Raw genomic sequence first — 19,780 nt, 5'->3', positions numbered from 1 at the left:
CTTTTACTGATCACTACCAGGATGTTCTAAATGAGAATTAGAATTTCCTTGTGCATTGCTAAGCTTTTCTTTTTTGAAAAATCTAACTTTTTCCAAATTTGCCAACCAAATCTTTAATAAAACTTTGTGAAACTTACTTAAGTAATTGTGTCTAAAAGCATTAGAGTAAGAACTAAATCCACATCTGCTAAGATATCTGAATTTGCCTCCTTTCAAATTATATATAAGGCATCAGTGGTGGCATAAAGATGAGAAGAAAAGAGAGTAAGCACTGAAAAGAAAAAGCCCACTCCATGCTTGCTAAATTTTATTCAAACTTACATTATACAGTGTCACATGTGAAATATGATTAAAAAAAACTTTAGTAAAAACCCAATTTCCACATTTTTTTAGAACAAATCTAAAGCAGTCTTATGCCTTACCTGACTCTTACAAATAAATTATTTCCTATTTTGCCTTTGATCTTCTCTGATTAAAGACCACAACTCTTGTTTATCTAAGACAATCAGTGGACAGATACACGGCAAAATAAAAAGTCATAAATACCATAAAATCTCATTTTCAGGTCTGTCTACCTATAAATCTTTAACTAGACCAGCCAACTAGGAGAAAAACTAGATAATTTGTATTTCCCCTTCTCTCCCTTCTTGCCTCCTGGTATAATATTAAAAAGCAAGCAAGCAAGCAAGCAAGCAAGCAAGCAAGCAAGCAACAGACTATCTAGAGCCAACTCTATGCCCTATATCAAAGGAGAACAGAGCAAACTTACTTAGGATGTATGGATCTTAAGCATTCCACCCCATTCCCATTTCTCATCTGATACAATTACAGTAAGTCTGACACAGGAATTTCTTACTTTGAATCTTCTAACAGTATTCCTAGCAAACCTACAATGCAATGACATATAGCCATCCAGGCACCCCTCTGTAATTGCTTAATTTTTAATTCAATGGGATAAATAGGTAGAACACCAACCACTACTTAAATGATCTTTTACCAAATCTGTAAGAATTTTCCTTCCCTAGGGTAATATCAAGACAGTTGTAGATCTGGGGCACCTGGGTGGCTCAGTCGGCTAAGGATCCGACTTCAGCTCAGGTCATGATCCCACAGTTTGTGGGTTCGAGCCCTGCATCGGACTCTGTGCTGACAGCTCAGAGCCTGGGGCTTGCTTCAGATTCTGTGTCTCCCTCTCTCTCTGCCCCTCCCCCACTCATGCTCTATCTCTCTCTCTCTCCAAAAATAAATATTAAAAAAATTAAAAAAAAAGATAGTTGTAAATCCAAGCCGTGTATTAATCACCAATATGTCCCTATGATTCCTAACTCAAATCCTAACTCCTAATATGCAATGCTGGCCAAGTTTCTGCTCTCATTACATCTGCTTCTGATGCCTCCCTCTAGAGACGTTTGACTTCTTTAGGTTCTGCTCCATGTGTTTCCCTTCCTGTCTTTCAATCCTGCTCTGGTCCCCCATCTTCTCCATGTATCTCCATAGAATACATAACAGGGCTTTCTCCTGTTTTCCAAACTTTACCATGTTACAGAATGGCTCACTCCACTAATCACTTTCCAAGCGCCCCAAAACTACTGCTATTTTCCATTTCTGATAACTATTAAACAGGAAATATTCTCTATAAAGGGTCAGAAAGTATATTTTAACACTAGATATTTCTGTAAGAGTTATTTTCATTACTCAGGTTTTCAACACATCTGTGACAACATGGATGGTCCTAGAGGAGATGATCCTAAATGAAATGTCAGAGGAAAACAAAAACCATATGATTTCACTTATATGTGGAATATAAAAAATGACACAATAAAACAAACAAAAGCAAAAACAAAACAGAAACAGACTCATAGATACAGAGAACTACCTAGTGATTGCCAGAGGGGCAAGGAATGGAGGTGAAGGGAATTAAGAGGTACAGTCTTCCAATTATAAAATAAATTAAGACACAGGGATGTAATGTACAACATAGGGAATACAGCCAATAATACTGTAACAACTTTGTATGGTGACAGATGATAACTAGACTTATCATGGTGAACATTTCTTATGTATATAAATGTCACATCACTCGGTTGTACACCTGAAACCAATACATATTGTTTGTCAATGATTTTTCAATTAAAAAAAAAAAAGGAAAAACAGGAGAAAATAAAAGTTAGTTACAATGGGGTATTTCCACTGTGCTAGAATAATAAATCAAGGAGAAAGAAAAAATAGGTGAAAAGTTCTTTTCAGTAGAATCTCTAAACAAAAGGAATAAATTCAACAGCCCCAAGCAAACTTCAGTGTCACACAGTCAAGGCCAAAATGTTCCAGATAAGATGAGGAGGTTAAGACTATGACCCCGTGTCTGTGATATTATATGGAATACAGGCATTGGGCCTGTGTCCCCAGAAGGTATTTTATATATATATTTACATATTTACATTTATATCTGTGAAGTTAACCTTATCATAGTATAATTTGTACATCATAAAATTCACACATTTTAAATGTACAATTCAATATTTTTAGTAAATTTAACAAGTTGTACAACCATAACTATAATCTAATTCTAGAACATTTTCATCAAATTATTTTGACAATCATAATGGTTGCTCAGATATCTGTTCTTTTGATTTGAGAAAGCTGAATTTCTTACAAGTCTTGTGTCTAGTTCAGTGGGATGTTTCTATGTTAGCCACAAGTGTAGGCTTGGTCAGACTGCTGTGGGTCCTGAACAAATAGTAAAAAATGGTGTTTTATTTCATTTATTACATTTCGATTTTTCTAACAGGGTAACCTAGAAGGGAAAAAGATATACTGTAACATTAACTAATATATTTCAAGTATGGTTGTATAAGACTGACTTCAATCCTTCATTTGCAAATAAACATTTTGATTCTTTAAAAATAAAAAGGTGGAACAGGGAGAGGGGAAAGGGAAGGGGAGTAGGAAGTGATGATCAAAGGACTGTGCAAAACATGAATGGTGTTTCATGAGGGGAGAAGTTGTTAATTCTTATACAGATCTTACTATGTGGCAGTTGATGTTCTAAGGTGTTTACTTACATTGATATCTTTACCTCACGAGAGGTCCGTGAAATAGATGCTACAACTATCCTCAGTGAGGAAACTGAGGCCCTGCAAGGCGAGATAAGTTGCCAAGGTCCCACAGTCAGTAGAAGAGCCAGGCTCCTCATCCATGCAGTCTGGTTCCAGCAGTCTCACCTTTCACCAGATTTGCTCCTTTCAAACCTAACATAGTTGATTATTTCAGTATTGGTGAGGCTGAAAGTTAAATTAGCAGTGACTTGTGGCCAAAATGCCCCAATTCTTTTGTAATCAATACATGAACCGTAATGGTTGAGACACATACTAATTTAACTGATATTTCTGGTGTATATTGGAAACACAAAGAAACTGCTCAAATGCTGTCCAGGAATGATATTCATTTTAGAAAACATGGGATACATTTTGTATTATTTGGATTCAGGCTTAGGGTGACCATATGTACTGGTTTGCTCAGAAAAATCCCAGTTTATACCTGTTGGCCAGGCATGATTATATAGCACCTCCTTTTGCTTTCAAACTGTCCCACATGGACAGTAAAATATATAGTCATCCTACTCATGCACAACCAGCGTAAATGGAACAAGTCAAACTGCATAAAATTTATATCCAATCTCTTTATTACATTATTTTTCATGCTATTCTTTATAGCAACTTCAGAAGCCACTGGTATATCCCAACAACAGTAATGGCTGTCCAGCATTTATTCTGTTTTCATGTATATCTTTTTCTTATTGTATGATCCCATCCCCAAGCTTTCCATTCAACAAGATTCTTACTCTTAGTTATTTCTACCTATAAAATTCACTAGGACTACCGATTATCACCAAAACTTCTAAAAGACAAAACCAATACAAAACAAACACCTTTCTTCCCCATCTCAAAATATATATAATAAAAAAGTTTCTATGAACCTAAAGCTATATGAAGTTATCTCTGTAAATGCTAGTTTATATTCATATATGCTCATAAAATGGAGTGTTCTATCGAACTTGTCTTAACATGTTACAGGATCTGATTCATCCCCACATGAATTTTAAAGTGTCTTTTATTCATTTTCTTAGATGAAATATCTGCATAAAGCTGACAAGTGCTGCATTTGGTTTTAATAACTGTGATTCTTTCATTGTCTTATCCTAAAATCAGTTGCTTTTACCATTGTGAACTCAGTGGTACCTCTTCCCATTTCTCTGCCTCTTCTTTCAAACACTTCACTTCCCTCTAATCTTTCTGCCAAATGACTGCCTTTATTCCAGTACTTTCTATTCTATGATAACCACCCTAATGACATGTCTTTCCTAAGGACTCCATGGTCATTTTTTGGAAACAAGCCATTATTCAATCTCACATTCACATTATGCTTCCCATAACGCTGCTGACTCAGCAGCTGCCTTAGTAGGCCTATGCTTTCTCCATGTTGCTTTACAATTTTTCTGAAAAAACTACTTACTTATGGTCCCCTTATGCAAACTCCCTGACCTCCTTCCCTTTGGGTCAGATTCATCTATCCACCTGGAGGTATAATCTTCTTGAGAAACTCAGCTGGCAAATAAACCTCCCCAGCCTCTGGGCTTCACTTACCATATTGATTATGAAGATTCTTAGGAAACTGACCTGCAGAAAGAAGGGAGGAAATTCCTGCCCTTGAACTGAGGCACTGGATTTCATGACTTTACTGTTGTCTCAGTCCACATAGTTACAGATGGTGGAGGGTATAACCAATCACTAATTCTGGAAAGCTGTTCCACACCAGTGTGAATTAGTATGAGGAAGACAACTGTCCACTGTATTCTGCTTAATGGTTTGAAATTTCTGACAGTTTTCTCCCTTTTTTAGCCAGCAAAGATTCTTCAGATCTCAGTTTTTAAGCTTACCCTGATTATGATACCCAGCACATAACTGTATTCATCTTTAATTTCCCTATAATGTAGCTTTTACCATGATTTAGCTCCACTAAATGGTCTCAGTTATCCAAAGACAGGTTTAATTTCCCTATGATAATGACATATCATTAAAGGGCTTTCTATAAAAGCGGTTTGAATGTGTGGTACCCTTCTGGAAGAAACTGCAATAAGGTCTGAAGATCACATTTAATAGGAAGAAGTGGAGTTCATTAAAGATGTAAAAAAGAAAAAGTATTTACAGTTTCAGAGTCACATGGGCCAAAGATAAATTACATATTTCATTCTATAAAAATATTTTAAACAGTCACTTCTTCCTAATTATCTGTTACCTTGCTCCTTTATGAAAATGGTCTCATTTGAGATAAGTAGACATCAAGAACAAAGATGAAATCATTGCAAACAGAGAATCAATTGTGGCTCATATTTTAGAGCCATTGATGTGATACTTAAGCACAAGTCTGCTAATTTAGGCCCAAATTTGACCAAATCTTTATCATGAAAAGTGAGCATGGTTCTTTGTGCCATCTTTATATACTTAGGCTCCTGGAAGAATTTCAGCAACCTCTTTGTCTTTTATGGACAAAGAATCTACTACGACAAAAATCAGTATGCTCGAGTGAAATGCTTCCAGATGAAACTGGACCACGGAGTGAGAAAGATGCAGTAGCCACGCTTCTGAGAAGACCATCAGAACTCAAAACACGACAAAAATAAGATGTCTCAACTCATTCCATTCCGTTCTTCCATATATTGTCTTAATTTAATTAAAAATATTTATTTTATTAAGAATGATTTTTAAGAGTCAATCACAAATCAAACATCAAACTATGTGAGGCTTTATATCTGATGTTCTTCCAACTGTGGTCTGCAGTTATAGAACAAGGGGAAACTTTACAATATGAGAGTAAATCATAAGATTGCATTATCCCCTTGAATCAATTATACAGATAGGGAACAGAAAATATACATATATATTTACATATTATATAATTACATACATAATATAAATATATATATATAGTTGATCTCAATTTTCCCTCACTGAAAACATATGTATTCTATTGTCACTTTGCATTAGATAACATAGGAATACCTTAAAAAAAAATTTAAAGGCTAACATGAAGGAATTTATTTTTAATTAGACAAGAAGAGTCGTTCTCATGTCAAAGTATTTTTTTTTTTTACTTTAAGCTTTCACAACTGTAATACTGTACTGAAAATAAGCAGAAATATTCCATAGTTCCTTTCAAAGACTCATTCTTTCAAAAAGAAAAAAAAAAGTACTATTTCCCACTGGGCACATAGATAGCACCAGTTCCCTATTTCTCTGTCCCCTCTCAAATTATAGCCTAGACTCAGAATCACTTAACTAAGTGACATTTTTGTAAGATACAGAAGTTACTGGTTTATTAGGAAAGGTCTGACTATTTTTACCTAATACTCCCAGGTATAGTGTTTACAGCAACAACAGAAAAAAAAAAAAAAGTAACCAATCACTGGGGCGAAGACAAAAATAAGTTGAATGACTATGAGCACATTAAGAGGAAAAACATAAACCCATAACTTGGTGTGAGGATACTGACTGCATTTCTTAGGAGCCTAACCTCCGCATTCCTGAACCGTGACCAGAGATGATAAAGAAGTGTTGAGAGGAACAAGCGACCTCATTGTTACCTGGCTGTGCTCTTGAGCTGAGAGGAGGCAAAGCCTGTGTGTCACCACACAGCAATCCCAGGCTAAGAACTGACCTCACCCCAGATGAGAAGTTTCTAGAGCCTGTTTCACAGCAGTCTTTTCTGCTTAGACATGGTCCTCTTTGTGCAGTGGCTGAAGTGGACTTAGCAGTTGGTTTTGCTGAGTCTGGAACCTCTGTCATACTACATGAGGTCTGTGTTAATGGAGGACACAAATGGTTTCAGATGAGGACAGAAAAGACTGTGAGAGAGCAAACTAGAGAAAGAGGACCAAGAGAAAGCTCAGCAGGAAATCTGAACATTAAGCAACAGTTTGTTACTGACTTGTGATGCCAGTGTGATGCCAATCAGAATAGGTAGGAAGGTCTGTTCTGCTGCCTGGTTTGAATTTGTGTCTGAGGACACAATAATTGATGATAGAATTCATAATCCTTTGAAACAGTTCCAGAAATAGTGGTTGCTGAACTCAGTAGGGGAAAGAATTCCATTTGGCCCCACTCATACTTTTCCTCCAAGAGTAGTAATGGGGATTAATAAAAAACATGGCAGAGTAGAAATCTTATTAGTCTACCAAAGGTAAATGGGCACTGGCCAATTTGTAAAGGGAGCTAAAATTAAATTCTTAATATGATTTAATGTCAATTAAATGCTTCCAATAAAGAATGACCACCCTGAAAATGAATCTATTTAATAGTTAAAATATAATCAAATTGGTCTGTTCTACAAATGTAGCCCTCCATCCTTCCTAATTAAATCCCTATTTTATGAGGTTGGATTTGCCAGATGCTTGGAATTTTTTTAAGTTTTGGAGATATGTCTTCAAAATGGAAGGGACTTTGCTATTTTTTGTAATAGGAAAATTGGCTTCTTGTCTTAGCAATTGACAATTAACTTCATAACCCTAGAGAATTTCAAAGACAAAATCCAACAAAAATCAGGAAAGAAAATTAAACAGCAAAAAGCATGATTTAGACAATTACAGAGAGACAGCATTCTAGGATTTTGTAATCAATCTATGTTGCTGCTCTTACTAGTTCTGGCAGGGCCACCCCCACAGAGAACCAGTGGATACTCCAGACAGCCCAGTGGAATAGACGTGTGTCTGTGATATCCTCTGAATCATCCCAAGCTACTGAGCCCTAAATTAGATGCTGCATTTTAACAGGAGACATATTATCTCCAAAAAGAGGGACTGTCGCACAATGAGGTCATGGAAATTTTATTTTTACAGTGCAGAAAACAAAAGCATTTCCTTTCTCATTCACAATTCACAGCCTGGGACTGTTGTGTTTTTATTTTTGTGTGTTTTGGGTTTTTTTGTTTGTGTTTTTTAACAAGCTAAACTGGCAAAGTGAAAATATAAGCAACTGGAACCTGACCTTGATTATCATTTCCCTGTGTTTCTTCAGGGTTCATTTTCTATTTCTTACTTTATACAAAACTGTCTTCTATAATCAGTTTTATAACCAGAGTCAATTATTTTGTTTTTCAACTTTGAAGAAGAAACTTCATGCCATCCCCTTCCCTCCATCCCATAAATATTTACAGGACGTGTTGCTGGGTACTGAGATCATAAGGATAATGGCTCCAGATCTTAGGGAGACAGGGGGCAGCTACAGAGGAAACATCATAAATATTTTTGGAATAATAAATGGAGGGTTGCAGTGGGCTCTGGGTTCACTGGGAGCACAAAGGAAATAACCTGGTGCCAGATGGAAGAGAAAAGGAAAAGGTAGCCAGGCAGGATTTCTGGACAATGTAACCTGTGACCCAAAGACCAAAGATGATAGGCCCTAACCTGGTGAAGAAGAACGGGGAGAAGGCTCTTCAGGCAAGGGAAGCAGGGTGCACAGAAAGGGGGCACAGTGTCGTGGTTAAGAAGCATAGGCTCTGGTATGTATATTTTACCACAGTTTTCTTTGTTTTAATTTTTTTTAATGTTTATTGTAAGAGAGAGTGTGTGCGGGCACACAAACAGGGGAAAGGGAGAGAGAAGAAGAGATAGAAGCCCAAGCAGGCTCTGCACCATTAGCACAGAGCCCAATGTAGGGCTCTAAACTCACAAACCGAAGATCATGACCTGAGCCAAAATGAAGGGTCAGTCACTTAACCAACTGTGTCACCCAGGCGTCCCACCATGATTTTCAAAAAACCAGCAGCAGAGGTTTTGGAGGGAGGCCACTATACTTCACTTGGGTAAATTATTCACCCTCTGGGTCATTTCACAATCTGTAAAATGAGAAGCAAAATAGTATCTACCTCCTAGGAGTAAAACCCTTGGGACTTTAATTCACGTAAAGCACTTGGACCTGTGCCAGCTTTATAGGAAGCACTAAATAAATGTTAGTATTTATTATTCTGTATACAGACCCAGAGATGAGAGAGGGCAGGGCACCTTCAAGGGCATGATGAGTTTAAGGTGTCTTCTCTAAACAGGAAAGTCCAGTAGACAGAAGAAAGAATCCAGAAAAGAAAACTGGGCTGAAGTTTATCTTTAAAAGTATTTTTGAAAAAACGTTTGCTGTTTTCTTTTTTAGCTATACAAGATGATGGATGTTAACTAAACTTGTTGTGACAATTATTTCACAATATAGGTAAGTCAAATCATCACATTGTACACTTTAAACTTAGTGCCATATAACAATGATCTCTCAATAAAACTGCAAAACAAGAATTATTTTAAAAAATTAATGACATTTTAAAGATATCACTTTTTCCTCCCTGAGGTCCTCACTGAACTTTAAATGTATACTGAGGGTATATCTTTGAAGCCATCTATACGTCAACTGCTACTTAAGAATAACCTGTCAGTACAAAATAATTATGTCTTCCAGCATGAAAATAACCTTTTAGAAAGAGCAGGCTGATCCCCCCACTCTAACTACGACTTCTATCCCAACATCTGAGAAGGAGTGCACTTTTACATCTATGGATGCCAAACATTCCCACAAAAACCCGTATTTGGTTTCACACACCCCATTTGACAGTGTGACTAGAGGAATGTTATGTCATGATGCCACATGTTATATGGAAAGGCATGACAAGAGGACAATATGAGACAATGTAATGAGTCCTCCCCATAAAATAATTGTACAGCAATATTAGAATATTGGAGGCTTGAGTTACTTACCATCTTAGTTTCCTCACTGGAAAAGTAAGGCTAGATGTTTTCTAAGGACCCTTGGGACCTCAAATGTCCTGTAAACTACTTGATGAACAGGATGTCTGGAATCAAGGAAGAACAGAAAACCCTGAGTAAGAAGGAATATCTGTCCAGTCCAGAAATCTGTCAGATAATGCTACCAAGGAATATTTGTAGGAAAGGGTGGTATTTTATTTGGCTATTATGTCTCTAACTTTCCTAGAAAGATACACTACTAATTTACTACTCAGACTTCAGCTAACCTATTTCAGTCTCTATTTTGAGTGTAGTGCAGGCTATTGAATAGATAATGTATAAACAGATGAGATCAGTTGTTTGCTCTGATTGACTTCTAGCTCAAACATTTTTTTGCCTCATGTTGTTATGATTATATTGGCTAGAGATGTACTAAAAACTTTATCCCTAATCTCAGAAATGCTTCATTTGCATAAACAAACATTTCTCTCTGTCTTGGCACACAAGAGTAAGGACTGGTGGTCACATGTGCAGATCACACACCTGCATGGGATCTGAGGAAAGCACTAGAAACACAGAGCAGACTCCCAATAAGGAAAAGAGCTTTGGACTGTGGGTGTGAGGGTCAAAAGGATCATTTCTTTTGTCTTCCTATTAGACAACAATTTGCATCATTTCCACCCATCGTATGTGAAATACTGAGAGGCTTCCACTTCCTCTACACCTTCCTTGAGAAGTGGCTAAAACTCAGCACCTTCTTATGCCATAATCTCATTAAATGTTGATGCCAACATTGTTCACTTCTGAGAACAGAAATATCCTATTCAAACAGGTATTAAATCGTAAGCCTAGGCACTCTGAGGCTTGGCCCAGTCAGCTTTCTCACCTTGGCCCGAAATGCCCAAGCCACGGATACTGCCCATCCAGAAGTGTCCTGATTATAGGGAGACAGAACCAAATGGCAGCCTCCCACACAGCAGGCATTCTAGCTGGCCCCCAGGTTAGCCTGGGCTATTTTTATATTGAATTTGCCTTCCACTTGTTCAAAGCTAATCTCTAGGTACCAGGGAAACAGCCCTCTCAGGGGATATAAAATGATCATAAGACCTATAAATGTAAAGATCCCCAGGATGAAGGAGGGGGGCGGATTTTGAATGCTAATTTGACCAACATCTTCTTAACTTGTGCTTCATGAATTACCTACAAATGCAGGCAAATGTGTACAACATACATATGTGTGCTTTTCACAGGGGCCTAAACCTTTTATTAGATTCTCTAAGAGTTCTGTGATTTGAAAAAGCTAAGAACTACATGATAAAAAATAGCTCTTTTTAAAAATACAAGTCAAGTCCCCAAGCCACAAGTAACAGGAAAACATAAAATGCATCACTTTTTGCTTTCATTTAAATATCTTTGAGTAATGAAAATAACTCCAAATTAAAAGACCCCATCTGCTATATATGTTCAGTTTGTGAAAAGTTATCTCACTTCAATAGTTCATCAAATAATTTTGACAACAGTATTCACAATTTGATTTTAAGTAAATTCATCCTAAAACCAGAAACAAAAAAAACCAAAAAAATTTCCTGAATGGAAAACAGTTTCCCAAATTAGGTACTGCTGCAGTAAATGGATCATTTAATTGAATACTTGCTGAATTTCAGGTCCACTCATGGTTGGGTATGTGGAGAATTCTATTCTAGGGGTAGCATCATTCAAAGAAGGCAGAAAACCTGTAACGGAATCTCTTTATCATTTTCCCAAAACAAACAGGGTTGCATTCCATTACCCCAGCAGCCATGGGCTTAACTGCAGCTGACCAAATTTGAGATGACCTCCAAAATCTGTTCTTAGTAACATTCTGGTCTTCATGGAATTGCCAAAATGCCGGTGGGGGTTGGGGTTTCAACAGGGTTGAGTTTAAGTCTTCCGCCTCTGCCTGCCCTGTCTGCCTCTTGTTCACACACGGCTAAAACTCTGTCACCCACGATACCCAGCTGTGTCATACAACCACAAGGCAAGTTAACTGGGGTAAGAGCTGTCTATGGCTCTACTAAATGTGAAGTCTGAAGACTGGGACTTTGACCGAACCACTAGGATTCTGGTGTATGTTTATGATTATTATTAAGCCAGCTACCTCCAATGTGTAAGTTAGTTTCTATCAGTTATTTGACTGGGAGGGTACATCAACTGAGAGTTCTAAAAGAAGTTTAGGTTTAAATCTGATTCTTTCAAAATTAATTCTTCAGTAAGTTATATGGTATCTATAAAGAGTTGAAGACAGCCTCCCAAAGTGAGGTATTCTTATTAATTTATTTTCATTGCTTTGGCTAAAACAATCGGTATTTCTTTAATAACTCATTCATTAAGCCAACCCCATTTCACAAATAAAATCCTGCAAATGTGGGTATAGAATCTACTACTACTTCCCTCACCAATCCTCAGTACCTCCAAGCTGAATTACTGGACCCTTCCTCCACCTTCTCTTTGACCACACCCCCATCCATACACCAATACATGCACATCACACAGTACATATCCACATGCCTTTTCTTCAACGAAGCAAATCCTGTATTCCCTCCCTTAGTGAGATCAAACCCCACACTGGGCTCCATGCTGGGTGCGAACCCTACTTAAACACGCACATATACACGCACATACACACAGAGAAAATATTCAACGACATGCTCACACACCTCTTGGAAGTCTCTGCTTATTCAAATTGCATTAAATTTATCCTAATTTTGTATCAATATAAATAGAAATATTAAATCTAGTATACATAATATGTATAAAAAAGTAAGTTACCAATGAATGCTCTCTTTAAACTAGAACAAAAAATAAAAATAAAGTGTTGTGGGAGCCTTAAATGGTATCCAACATTCCTATTAATTGGGCTATCAATTTATGATCATCTGAAAAATCAGTCTGCTTACTGGCAGGCTCTCTTTTTCAAAGAAAGGCTGAAAGACAAATACTTACTGATATACTGATACCAACTTGAAGTAGGCTGGTTGAAATAAACCAAATTCTACTTTGAGTAACTGAAGCTACTAACAGTGAACAACAACTCGTGCTTACTGTACAGACAGCTTAAGTACCCAAGAGATCAACTAAATAAGCAAAATTAAGAAGGGGAAAGGTGTTATTATGCAATTAGTACAGATCTAAAGCCATGTTTTGGTTAAAAATCTAGGATTATCTAATTACCTTCATTTCCAACCTACTAAGAGAGAAAAACAGAATTAAGTGTTCAAAGAATCCCTAGAGATCAACTAATCAATGGAACCCCTTCATTATCCAAATAAAGAGATGGGTGTGAACTGAGTTTGATCCAACCATAATCGTTTCACCCAAAGTGCACATGGAGTGGTCTCTACCTCCTTGAGGAGACTGACTTCACCCAGCCTCAGTGATACCAGGAAGTGGCTGCTATGCCTTTTCCTCCCACAAGCTCTTCTGCCAAAGATACTTCCTGCTCACATTCCTCCTACTGACCTGTGCTCATCTTTTTTTTTTTTTTTTTAATTAAAGTTTAGTTGACATCAAGTGTTGAATTAGTTTCAGGTGTACAACAGAGTGATTCGACAATTCGATACATTATGAAATGCTCACCATGTAAGTGCAGTCGCCATCTGACACTATACAACATTATCATCATATTATTGACTATATTCCCTATGCTGAACTTTTTATCCCTGTGACTTATTTATTTTATAGCTGGAAGCTTATGGTCATTCTTGGAGACTTTATTTAGCTACAGACTCCTTTGAAGCTTTCCTTAACCACTGTATCTCTCTCACCAACCTAACCCGGAGTGGCAGTTGAACATTCTCTGCTCTCTCAGAGCATCCCACACATTGTTCCTCAATCGTTCTTTTCACAATTCAAATACCGAGTGTCCACACACCGGGCCACTGGGCTAACGCTGGGGATACAGAGGGAGAGGCAGCATTTCTGTCCTCGATGAGCTGCACTTCAGAGGCAGATGAAATAACCTGTTAACCAGTCCATCTGGTCTCATCGAAGGATGAACTATTAACCATTTTTGTAGTCCCAGAATCCAATATATGGTATACAGAGCTTAAAAGATGCTTGTTCAACTTCACCTTTATTGTGAAAATTGGAGTTTAAGTTATTGTTTTAATGAGTAAAATAACCCTTACGCAAAATTTAATCTTTAAAATGGAGGGTTCATTTAACTTCTCTTCATGATCCTTTTCTGACTTTTATGTGTTGAGGCATACTCATTTACAATTGTCACCAGATTTTTTTATTAATTATTCTTCACTTCATAGCATATTACCATGAGTTTATATTAAACTATGAATAAAGGCTAATTCAGTGGTTTCTGAGAAAGCAGGTAGCATATAAGAATACCAATTCAAGATTTCTAATACTTCTAGGGTCAAAAATAATAGCAAATTCTGAAAATATCATCATATAGTTGAGAGATTAATTATTATGAATTGTTCATATATATATATATAGTACCTATATATATATATATAGTACCTATATATATATACCTATATATATATATAGTACCTATATATATATACCTATATATATATATATATATATAGTACCTAGCTCTGTATTAGACCAGGGATACTGAGATGAATAAGACATGGCCCTGGACATCAACAAATTCTTGGCCTTTAGAGAAGTCAGCTATAGAAGCACTGCTACTAAGTAGAGGGTAAGTGCAATGCTAGAAGAATGGATGAGGTAGAGAAGGCACAGAAAGGGACGTGACCAACTTGATTGGAGGGGGAGGCAGCCAGGGAAGAAGATGTCACAAAATAAGTAATGCTGAGATTTTAGAAGACCTCCTTGGTAACTCCCCAACCAAAGGACAGGTCACATGTCCACATTTCAGCCTCCACAACCTTCCCTCTGCAACCATTTGTTAAGACTCTACTGAGCGCCAGGCCCTTGGGTGGGGGGAGGGGAAGGTAGTTAAAAATTCTGCAATGAAGAAAACAAATTATGTTCTTGTCTTCACAGTGCTTATCTACTATTGTGGGGCTGGGGTTAAAGTTTTATCTTATATGCAAAAATCAACGGATTTTAAGTAGGACCAAATGTGTTTGAGTCTTGCATTTTAGAAATCTAGGTTTCTTTCTTGGTTTTGAGCGTATTTTCAGCTTTTTGGGGGTAAGTTTTATAAGCTCCCCCCCTACAGTCTGCCTTTTCTCTCTCTGCACCTTCCCATAAGCTAAGTTTTTATAATAAGTTCTACTTGCTCTATTTCCTCACCTCACTTTCACCCTGTAACCTGCAGCAAACTGGCTTCCACCTCTACAACTTCATTAAACCCACTCTAGCCAAGATCTTCACTGCTATCCACCCAATAAGCCCTGGGGGGGGATCTTCAGTCTTAACATTTTTGGTCATTTAGCCACTCCTCATTTCTGCTCATTTTGAACCTAATGCCTTGGTTTCCAGAATGCTCCTAGTCTCTTGATCTCCCAATGCTCTGCCCTTCCCTATTTGGCACTGCTCCCCAGGTTTCTATCTTTGTTCCTCTGCCATCTCTACAGACACTCTTTTCTCCCCTGCCAGATCGCACACACGTAGTACTCGTTTTAATTCTCTCCTGAATGCAGACATCTCTCATGAATAAAGAGCTTAGAATTTCCAGCCTTGATTTCCCTCTCAGGCTGCCAGCAGATAGAGCCAACTACCAGCTGGACATAGACACTTAGTATAATTTTCAATTTTCACCTGCTACATCTCCCCATCTACAATCTGCTCATCCACCAGAATTCCCAATTTCAGTTAATAACACTCCAAAACAGAAACTCAAGTAATTTTCTCCTGGTCCCCAGTATGCATTTAACCATCAAATACCAAGTCCATTGCTTGTTCCTCCCCCAGAATCTATTACTCCCTTTCCTTTGTATTTCCACAACCCCTTATCATCTTTACTTAACAATGGCATTATCCTTCTAAATTAGTTCTCTACTCCCAGTCTTGGTCCCTCCTTAAAACAATCTTTTACACTCCAGAAAAATAAGAAGACTGCAAGCAAACTGTTGTAAGATTACAATTATGATTTTATGGATTTTAATGCAATAGCTCTGAATCCAGCTTAAAATAGTAAGAATGATCTGAATTGGGTATGAACAGTTTGGAGATGGAGAGTGGAAGAAACAGAAGAGAGAACAAACCAGGTTAAAATTTGGTTAACTAAAGAGAGTTCCTTCTTAAGACACATAAAAAAGTCCTTCCACGGACTCTAAAAGAAAATTGGTGCTAATTTTTTTTTTTAATTCCCAAATAAGAACTATTTTAGAGTCTGGATAAGTATCATGTTTGTTTAAGATTGGTATAATAGAAATCAGCTTCACTCGGGCTTCTGCTAAGCAGTGACTCATGTTGTTTTAGCTGGTGTTGACTCACTGCCCCACAAAGGATGACACAGCTTTAAATAGGCAGAGCATGGCCTGCTTTTTCCAATTACATACTTCCAGAACTAGAAGGGGTAGGGGTCCTCCAGAGCAGAGCTTTCTGCAACTAAGCACAATTTAGACTTTACAAAAACAGTTGCCAAGTTGACCTTGTAATCACTGAGCTTTATAAATGAGGAGGGAGAGAAGTTAAGTTGTGGTATGTTAAAAATCACAGGGGCCAGGCATCCTCTGTTTTTCAAAACAAAATCTGCGGAAACTTACAGTCAGCTCTTTTCCCATTTAATTGCTTACTCTATTGAGGTCAGCAAATGTTTTCCTTTAAGATTCCAATGAAAAGCCACAACAAGTGTGTTTTCAAGACTGTCCACGTTAACTTAGTGAGATAACGTAGGGGTAGCTATAACCGTGTTTGAAAGGAAGCTAAGGAAATGCCATTCTCATAATTGTTGCCACCTTTTCTCTGCTTCTGTACCCTTAATGTTTCCCAGTGAGAAAGCCAGTTTCCCCCACTGCCATGATTTCCACGTTGTTAACCTGACTGCTCCCAGAACACATGAGACCATGTTGTGGGCCTGAGTGGGTGACCAGGGGTCAGCAGAATGAATTCAGAGTCTGGCTCAACCAGTTGGTTATTCCTTATGAGGCTCTCGGCAAGACACTTTCCCACACTTTGCTTCCCTGTTGTACCACAGAGAGTGTTCCTTGCAGTCCTTACTCATGAGGAGTCTTTCATGATGCTTCATTCCTATTTGTAACACACTCTGAACTCCCTGACTGGTTAAGAATAGTTAGAAGAGACTCCTAAAGACACAGCAGTTAGCAGAAATGTCCGAACCATGCTGTTTATATATAACTACAATGACCGTCCAGTCTCTGTAGTTCTGGTGTCCCAAGAACCTAAGTTTATCAAAATGAATACCTTGCGAAATAAACACAAGTGCACACAGCCAGAGGCCATTCTGACTCTGACCTCTCCAGACGACTCAAGTCCAGACGACAGTGGGCTCCGAAATAATTTTCAAAACAGGAATCCTCGCTCGCAGGACAATTTAAGTCGGCATTATGCATGGTTCCAAGATCACTGATGGATAAGGGCTATGCTTAGACTTAGCGAAGGCGAGGCGTGGCTCAGAGGTCTGGATTGCCACAACCTACCTTATCGTATCTAAATTTTTGAGCAAGATTTGGAAAAAACTGATCTTCACAGAAGTATGGTCTAAGATCTGGATTGGTCTCTTGGTTGGTTTCAAATCATGACAAGGCAAAAACCTGACTGAATATTGGGAGAGAAAATAGGAAAAAGCCCCATTAATTCTCATGGAGTATTGTTTCTCAACTTGCATTAAGATTTCTTACACTGTAGCATTTTTCACAGAACTGTAACAAAAAATCCTACAATTTATATGGAACCACAAAAGACTCTGAATAGCCAAAGCAATCTTGAGAAAGAAAAAGCAAAGCTGGAGGCATCACAATTCTGGACTTCAAGTTATTTTACAAAGCTGTAGTAATCAGAACAGTGTGGTACTGGCACAAAAACACACACATAGATCAACAGAACAGAATACAAAACACAGAAATAAAGCTACAGTTATAAGACCAGTTAATCTTCAACAAAGCAGGAAAGAATATACAATGGGAAAAAGTCTCTTTTTTAATTTTTTTAATGTTTATTTTTGAGAGAGAGACAGAGAGACAGAGAGAGAGAGAGAGAGAGTGTGCACAAGCGGGGGAGGGGCAGAGAAAGAGGCACAGAATCCGAAGGCCCCAGGCTCCAGGCTCCAGGCTCTGAGCCGTCAGCACAGAGCCCGATGTAGGGCTCGAACTCACGAGCCATGAGATCATGACCTGAGCGAAAGTTGGGCACTTAACCGACTGAGCCACCCAAGTGCCCCAAAAACACAACAAATGGTGTTGGGAAAACAGTTCCACTACATCCATAAGAATGAAACTGGACCACCTTCTTAAACCATACACAAAAATAAACTCAAAATGGATTAAAGACCTAAATGTGAGGCAGGAAAGCATAAAATTCCTAGAAGGGAACACAGGCAGTAATTTCTCTGTCATCAGCTGCGGCAACATTTTTCTAGATATGTCTTCTGAGGTAAGAGAAATGAAAGCAAAAATAAACTATCGGGACTACATCAACATAATAAGCTTCTGTAGAGCAAAGGAAACAATCGATAAAACTAAAAGGCAACCTACTGAATAGGAGAAGATATCTGCAAATAACATATGCGATAAAGGGTTAGTATCTAAAATATATAAAGAACAGATACAACTCAATACCTAAAATACAAATAATCCAATTAAAAAAATGGGCAGAAGGCATGAACAGACATTTCTCCAAAGAAGACATCCAGATGGCCAACAGACACATGAAAATATGCTCAACATCCCACTTATCATCAGGGAAATACAAACCAAAACTACAATGAGATATCATCTCACACCTGTCACAATGGCTAAAATAAAATATGTAACAGGGGCACCTGGTGGCTCAGTCAGTTGAGCATCTAACTTCGGCTCAAGTCATGATCTCACAGTTCGTGGGTTTGGGCCCTGCATCAGGCTCATTGCTGTCAGCGTGGAGCCCGCTTCAGATCTTCTGTACCTCTCTCTCTCTCTGCTCCTTCCCAGCTTGCTCTCTCTCCCTCTCTCTCTCTCTCTCAAAAATAAATACATCTTAAAATATATATATATACATACGTACATATATATATATATATACATATATATATATATGTATATATATATATACACACACATATACATATATATAAAACAAGTATATACATGTATATATACATAAAACAAGTGTTGGTAAAGATATAGACAAAAAGAAGGGGCGCCTGGGTGGCTCAGTCGAATAAGCATCCAACTTCAGCTCAGGTCATGATCTCATGGCTTATGAGTTCAAGCACCACATCAGCTCTGTGCTGACAGCTCAGAGCTTGAAGCCTGCTTCGGATTCTGTGTCTCCCTCTCTTTCTAACCCTCTCTTGCTCACACTCCATCTATCCCCTCCTCAAAAATAAACATTAAAAAAATTTTTCTTTTTAAAGATGTACAGAAAAAGAAGCCTCCTGTACTGTTGGTAAGAATGCAACCTGGTACAGCCACTGTGGAAAACAGTATGGATGTTCCTCAAAGAGTTGAAAATACAACTACTCTAAATCTACTACTGGTATTTACCCAAAAATACTGATTGGAAGGGACACAGGCACCCCTATGTTTAGAGCAGCATTATTCACAATAGCCAAATTATGGAAGCAGCCCAAGTGTCCATCAATATCATCAATAGATGAATGGATAAAGAAGATGTGATGTGTGTGTATGTATATATGTATGTGTGTGTACATATGTGTGAATATTATTCAGCCATAAAAGATAATGAAACCTTGCCATTTGCAATGACATGTATGCAGCTAAAGTGTATAATATTAAGCAAAATAAGTCAGTCAAAGAAAGACAAAAATGAACAAAAAAGCAAAGGAAAAAAAGAAACAGAGACAGAGACAGAGACAAACCAAGTAACAGACTCTTAACTATAGAGAACTGATGGCTACCAGAGGGGAAG

General features: G+C 37.8%; 1 protein-coding gene across 11 annotated transcripts in view; it reads right to left on the bottom strand.

The window, feature by feature from the left end:
• ARHGAP28 (Rho GTPase activating protein 28) overlaps window positions 1–19,780 on the bottom strand; it is a 229,771-nt gene that overhangs the window by 167,800 nt on the left and 42,191 nt on the right. Inside the window, exon 2 of one of the 11 annotated variants that reach the window (XM_058692667.1) lies at window positions 9,791–9,885. The exons of the other annotated variants lie outside the window; for them this stretch is intronic. The gene's annotated coding sequence lies outside the window, so the exon portion shown is untranslated. The remainder of the gene's footprint in view (window positions 1–9,790; window positions 9,886–19,780) is intronic. 11 annotated transcript variants of the gene reach the window in all.

Source organism: Neofelis nebulosa, chromosome 11 (genome assembly GCF_028018385.1).
Source record: "Neofelis nebulosa isolate mNeoNeb1 chromosome 11, mNeoNeb1.pri, whole genome shotgun sequence".
NCBI lineage: Eukaryota > Metazoa > Chordata > Mammalia > Carnivora > Felidae > Neofelis > Neofelis nebulosa.
This window is presented reverse-complemented; position numbering and strand designations above follow the sequence as displayed.